We start from the raw sequence: 7,500 nt of genomic DNA, 5'->3' as shown, positions 1-7,500 counted from the left end.
GCATTAAACATTCCGTCGAATAGAGAAAGAGAAAAAGAGAGAGAGAGAGAGAGAGAGAGAGAGAGAGAGAGAGAGAGAGAGAGAGAGAGAGAGGTTTTAGGTAAATTTTTTCTCCTCCTTTTAAATATAATCATATTAAATTATTATCTTATGTTATAAATATTATGTTATTTAAAAAAATACATAATAGATGGTACTAAACACTGTGATATAAAATCTATTGGGTGATAATAATAATAAAAAAAAGAATTCTAATCTAAGAGAGAAAGAGAGAGTGCGAGATAGAGAGAGAGTGCGAGAGAAAGAGAGAGAGAGAGAGAGAGAGAGAGAGAGAAATTAAGTGTCAATAGAGAATAACAAGTGTAAATATCTTTATATCGTTAACAAGTTATGAGTTATGTCTTTTTGTAGCTTCGATCGAAGCAAATAAAAAAAAAAAAAAATGAATAATGACATTTCTATAATATTATTATAGAAAGGGATCTGCAGTTTGAAAACCATTGAAATAATCCTCTCTTTTCGCGTGTGCGTGCGTGTGTGAGAGAGAAAGAAATGCAATAATATAATATAATTTTAATTTTCCTTCTTCGTTTATCTTTTCACATATATATATATATATATATATATATATATATATATATATATATATATACATATAAATATACATATACACATACACATACTTATATATATATATATATTTTTAACTCTCTTTATATTTTTCTATCTTCAAACAACAAATACCCCAACTTGTGCATGGAGTCCTGAAATATTGTTCGTACGTGGCCCAGGTTTATTTTTGAGGTGAATCTGTTTATGCCCATTTATATTATCCCATTGATCGTACAACATAGTAATAACAATAGATAAATGAATAAATAAATAAATAAATTAATTAATTAAAAAAACAAAAAAAAAGTAAAGAAATTAATTAATTAAAAGTTTCGAATGATAGAGAGAAAAAAAAGAATAAAGAAATAAAAGAAATAAGAAAAAAAAAGAAAAAAAGAAGAAGAAGAAGAAGGAAAAAGAAAAAAGAAACAAACAAAAGAAAAAGATCTATTTTACGTTCCTGACATAATTTATGATCTTTTTTAGGTCCTACGACGATTGGTCACGTTCATCTGGTATCAGCTAATTCAAAGAAAGCTTCGAAGAAACGTGATACCCTCTACAATTTCTATACCGGCAAGTTCCATTGTCCTAATTGTAACAACGGTTATGGGAGGCGTGACACTATGTTGGGACACTACAGGTACGAGTGCGGCAAGGCACCACGTTATAAATGTCCTTACTGCGCACTTTGCAGTAAAAAGACGTCAAACGTTTATCAGCACGTGAGGTGTATGCATCCGAAGGAACCAGTGACTTTGGTTAAACTCTATTGAAGTTGTTGTTGCTGATGGTACTGTCGCTGTTGCTGCTGCTGTTTTGCTGCTGCTGCTGCTGCTGCTGCTGTTGCTATTGCTGCTCTTTATTTTTTGTTTTATATCTTTTTTTTTTTCTTTTTTTTTTTTCTTTCTATCTCTTTTTTTTCTTTTTTTTTTTTTTTTCTTGAGGTGCAAGAGCAGTTGGACTCTCGTCGAGTGGGGATGGTGGATCGTTGCAATAAAGACTTTGTTTATTATCGTCGAAGTTGTAAATACGATGACGATTACGAAGGGATTATTATCTATCCCTTTTTGTATTATTCGAATAACGATTAATGACTCATGTTTTAATAATTTTATTTCTTGTAAAATATTTCTATTACATGTGTGTGTGTATATATATATATTTTTTTTTTTATAAGTATATATATATATATATATATATATATATATATATACGATCGCGTCTCTCTTTGTCCTTTATTTCGATGAGTCAAAAAAGTATGTATGAGACTTATACACATGAAATGATGATAATATAATGTGTCCTTTACAAATCTTTTTTTTTTTTCTCGGACGATGTTCAATAAAGTTTTCATCCCGTTTAAATCGAACTTCATTGTTTACATTTGTATCTCTTTACAGGACGGCACGCTACTTCAGGATAAATTCAATGGATTAGGAATAGCCAAGAATTAAGAGAACCAAGAAGAAATAGATAGATTGAGAGAGAGAGAGAGAGAGAGAGAGAGAGGGAGAGGGAGAGAGAGAGAGAGAGAGAAAGAGAGAGAGAGGGAGAGAGAGAGAGAAAATTTTGGATATTTAATTTTTTTATTTAAAAAAATTTATTTTTCATAGGTATGAAAAGTAGGCAATTTTGTCAATAATTATCATTTCAATGTGTCTGAGGAATGTCTTTTTTTTTAATAGATATAAATATATATATATATATATATATATATATATATATCGAATAGAATTATATTCTATTTGACGTTTAACAATAAAAATAAAGTAGAAAAAGAAAAAGAAAAAAGAAAAGAAAAGAAAAGAAAGGTAAAGAAAAAGAAAAGAAAGGAAGAAAATGTAATTCTAAACGTTTCGTGCGTTCACGTTATCATGATCGAGCTCGTAAAATCCCATTGATATCGTTAAATAACATAATTAACATGCCACGTGTGAATTCAGTTTCAGAACTTTGGCCAATGGGACGTCATCATGGGCAGAATCATCAACAGATGACTCATTATCAGCAACACCAATCCGAACGTTATCAACAGATGCAACGAAAGTCCTTGGATAAGTCCTCGATGATGGTTTCCCAATTGAGGAAGTATAAGTGTCCGAAATGCGACAAGTCATTTTCACAGAGCTACTCGATGTATCGACATTACAGATACGAGTGCGATTCTTTGCCACGTTATCAGTGTCCTTATTGCCTCCACGTCAGCAAGTGGACCCACTCGATCTATAATCACATCAGGAAACTTCACCCGGGCCAGGATGTCACCTTGAACAAACTCTACTAATCGAATCGAGATCAGATTGTGTACGATTATTCACGTTCCTTTTTCAATTTTCGATTACATATTTTCTATTTCTCTCTCTATCTCTCTCTCTATCTCTCTCTCTCTCTCTCCTCTATCTCTCTATCTCTCTCTATCTCTATCTCTCTCTATTGATCTTTTTGTATATACATATATATTCTTGACCTTTGTAAGTTATGTGATATATCTAAACAGGAAATTGACGAAGACATCTTTTCCTTTACGTTCGAGCTTGACATCCCTATAAACCCACATCATAGTGCTCGAACTAACGATATATATACACATATATATTATATGTATATGTATATATATCATTTGTTCGTAAAAAAAAAAAAAAAAAAAAAAAAAAGAAAAGAAAAAAATAGAGATCATATTCTTGATCGATTTCATTGGTTAAATAAAATTTTCAAAAGTTTATCGATAATATCTATGAAAAGAGGCCAGTTTTTTTTTTTTCTTTTTTATTTTTTTCTGTTTTTTTTTTCTTTCTTTCTTTCTTTCTTTTTTCCTATTTCTTTATACCAATTTATCCTTCTTTCTGTTATTCCATTTAGGAGAGCTCTTTTTCTTTTGTCTCCTTTTTTCTCTTTTTCTCTCTCTCTCTCTCTCTCTCTCTCTCTCTCTTTCTTTTTTGTTTCTTTTAGAAATCTCCCATTCCAGAATATCATCGCTCGCATCCTCTAATACCGCGTCTCCGGATAGATACAATTAAAATTGTCTCGTTTCGTGTCTGACATTCGTCTACCATTTTTTTGCTTACAGATTTTAGACCAATCGTCCTGGAGAAGTTACAACCACCGAATATAAGGCACCGAAACTCACGTCATCTGGTCAGACTACAGAACGTATTGAATTATCGTGGCTTCCCATGTCCGAAATGTTCTCGGATCTTTCACACTCCTGGCGGTATGAATCGACACTGCAGACTCGAATGCGTTGATCAACCGCGTTTCAAGTGTCCCCATTGCGATATGAAAAGCAAATACACACAGGCGATTTACAGGCACATCAGGGCAAAACACCGTGGCATGGAACTTAGATTCGTTACATTGTATTGAACGAATCCTATGGATTATGTGCGTTCCCTTTTAACTTTCTCTTGTAACGATTTCAACAGATATATTGTCGTCCTTCGATAATTTCTTTAACGATACTATATCAAATATCATCAAGTCTTGTCTTTATCTCTTTTTATTTTATTTTTTCTTTTCTTTTTTTCGTTTATTTATTTTACTACTACTACTACTACTACTACTACTATTACTACTACTGGTATTATTATAGGGGAAAATCTTTTTTCTCTTGATCGTCCATTTGAGAATATTTTAAGAAACAAAATTGTTGTTCGGATCCGCTCAATATCGCAGTTACGATCTTTTTTTTTCTTTTATTTATTTATTTATTTATTTCATTTTTTTTTTTTTTTTTTTTTTTTTTTTTTTTTTTTTAATCAATTTTCCCAAATTTTAAAAAGGAAAAAAGAAACGAAAGGAAAGAAATTTTTTTTCCTAAAAGTTATCCGCGTGTAAATACGAAATCGTAGAAATAAGTTTATTAATAATGTGTCATAATTTTTCTAGTCATGGATACCTCTTTCTTTTTTCTTTTCTCTTTTTGTTGATAGGACCCTTTTATCATCGACGAGAGATGGCAATTATTTGAAGGATACAGCACACATACACTCACACACACACACACACACACACACTTATCTTACTTAATATAATCCACATATTTTCACGCACGAATTAAATATACGAGCGAAGATATTTATTAATCATTAACAAAAATAAGTTTTACCATTCGAAATTTCTATGACGTAGAATTTATAACAAATTGATATCGATTGTTTTCAGGTATACATTTATCATAAGCAGTGTTAGGCGTAAACTCTATGGAGGTCCCACATTATAAAACATCTTACTTCTCTTGAACAATAATATGAAAAATAATAATCTAGTATATTTTTATTTAAGCCAATATCAGAGAAAACAAATTTTAGAGTCGTTTATTCTTACATCCCTTTTTTTCTTTTTTCTTAATTTATATTTAAATTGATTTATTTTTTTAATTGCAAATATTTTTATGTTTTTATCCTCCTTCATTCGTTCGCGCAGAAGCATAATGTCGTGTTATTTTTCTCATCATTCCAACAAAAAAAAAAAAAAAAAAAAAAAAGAAAAAAAAAGAAATATTCGAGATTTCATAATGACGACTTTGCGATGAGGACCTCCCAAAGTATAAATGCGAATCTGATCCTAATTTACATTCGAAAAAAGAAAATTCATTCGAATAGTTACGATTAATTTGTTAAAAAAAAAGAAAAAAAAAAAAAAGAAAAAATTAACAATCGATATTTATAGCGTTTTAAGATTTAAAAACGTTACACAGAGAAATGCAAAATTGAGCGAAGGAAAATTGAAGAAAGAAAGAAAAGGATAAATAAATAAAAGAGGAAAAGAAAAAAAAGAAAAAAAGGAAAAGAAATGAGAAACAACGAAAAAGAAGAAAGGATAAGAGACGGGCAATTTTGAAGTCGTTGTTAATTGCGTCGATCGAATAATGATAAAAAGCAAAAGAAGAAAACAAAAAATAAAAAAAGATATACGAAACAAGCAATATGCCACGTATCTCGTAATATTATCATAATCTAAGAGAAGAGCGTAAAATTCGATTACGTGAATTTATTCCTCGTCGTTCGTGCGGCAAATACTATTCTCTCTTTTTTAATATAGACATGCCAAGGAATTGCTATGAAAGTATTATAGAAATTTGTCGATGTAAAGATAATTCGCAATTGTAAAATGAGCGTAAGACTGCATTTGTTGATATATAAAAGAAAAAATAGATCGTTATAACGTGACCTTAAGGGGGAAAAAAAAAAGAAAAGAAAAAAGAAAAAAAAAAGAAAAAAAGAATAAGAAAAAAACGTGGTCTTTATCAAACTATCGATATAAGAGAATCGTTGTCTCAATTATTTTTTTTTCTTTTTCAATATATCAATAATTTCATATTCCCTGACGCACATGTCCCGTATCTATAAGTATTATCACGAAAATATTGATAAAAAAAAAAAAAAAAAAGAAAAATTTCCGTCGAACATCGTACTTTAAAACGATATTAGATATTTCTTCTTCTTTTTCTTTTTTTTTTTCTTTTTTTTTTCCTTTGCGTCATTTGCAAAAAAGAAAAAGACTTGTTTGCCATCGCAACGATCGTCGGATCGTCTTTTTATTTTCTTTCTCTCTTCTTCGTTATTTTTATCTCGATAGGAAATTAAAAGGAAAAAAAAGAAAAAAAGAAAAAAAAAGAGAACAAAAGAAAAGAGAATCTTCGCGAGATCATTTCTAATATTTCGTAGATCATGATCATATGTGTGATGTTCGTCATCGAAAGCTATGCACTTAATTCGCAATAGTGTTGTCCTTCGCTTTCTTTCTTTTCTCTCTCTATCTCTCTCTCTCTCTCTCTTTCTTTCTCTCTCTCTCTCTCTCTCTCTCTCTCTCTCTTTCTAATTCAAAGAAATATCCAAAAATTTGTTATTTTTCAGCCTAGATATTCGTTGAAAAAAAAAAAAAAACAAACGACAACAACGAAAAAGAAAAAGAAAAGATAAAAAAAAGATAGAAACGAAAAAAGAGGAAAAAAAAAAGAGAAATCAAAAACAAAAAGAAGATAAAGATATAAGAAAATTGAAGATCTTTTTATATACTGATCAAGTAAAAACGATTCTCTTCCAGGTAGTTACTGGATGGATACCAATGGGATGTATCACTGTGTTCGTTGCACTCGCAGGGTTGTAACGAAAGAAAGCTTACTACGTCATCTTCGGTCCCACTGCATCTCGCACGAGATACGATTCCGATGTCCTTGTTGCGGCTATGGCTCCAAGTATAGTTCGAACGTTTATAAACACGTTAGAAAGATTCATCAATCCGATCGTATTATTACTTGCTAGGAAAACCAAAGAAATTTTAACTAGGATTATCGATTATTTATTATCAATTTTTGACGAATCTCCTCGTAGTTATTATATAGACATATACAATTTTGTATTTTTATTTAATCAGTATTATTTTATTTTGAAGTCTTTTCTTTTTCTTTTTCTCTCTTTTTTTTTTTTTTTTTTCTCTCTTTTTGATTATAACAAAGACGAACGATTTCATGTCTGTTCAATAGTTCTTCCCGTTTTTTCCTTAATACACATGTTTGCGTTGCGCGTAAAATCTTTTTATCGTTTAAATCAATTAAATGGAGATTGATTAATGGAAAAAAAAAAAATAAAAAAATAAAAAAAAAAGGAAAATGATATAACAATCAAATAACATTTTTCTTTTTTTTTCTTTCTTCTTTTTTGTTTGTCCTTTTCTTTTTTTCTCTTTTACATTTTTCTTCTCTTTTCTTATCTTATCGTTAAAACGTTTCAATGTATAATAATTGATTTCTATTTTTCATCGCAATAAAAGTAATTATTATAATATAATCCGGAGAAAAGAAGAATTTCATTGGATTTTATTAGATCGAATTAGATATGATATAATTGATGTCGAGAGAAGAAGAACTAAATATGCGACTAACAT

General features: G+C 29.8%; 1 protein-coding gene and 1 long non-coding RNA gene across 26 annotated transcripts in view; both read left to right on the top strand.

The window, feature by feature from the left end:
- LOC124429034 (longitudinals lacking protein, isoforms F/I/K/T-like) overlaps positions 1 to 7,500 on the top strand; it is a 284,869-nt gene that overhangs the window by 104,394 nt on the left and 172,975 nt on the right. The gene's annotated exons all lie outside the window — the stretch shown is intronic.
- Positions 677 to 1,255, top strand: LOC124429069. The gene is made up of 2 exons (XR_006943367.1): positions 677 to 804; positions 1,099 to 1,255. It is a non-coding gene; the product is annotated as an uncharacterized LOC124429069 (long non-coding RNA).

The sequence above is a fragment of the Vespa crabro genome, chromosome 14, assembly GCF_910589235.1.
Source record: "Vespa crabro chromosome 14, iyVesCrab1.2, whole genome shotgun sequence".
Taxonomy (NCBI): Eukaryota; Metazoa; Arthropoda; class Insecta; order Hymenoptera; family Vespidae; genus Vespa; species Vespa crabro.
This window is presented reverse-complemented; position numbering and strand designations above follow the sequence as displayed.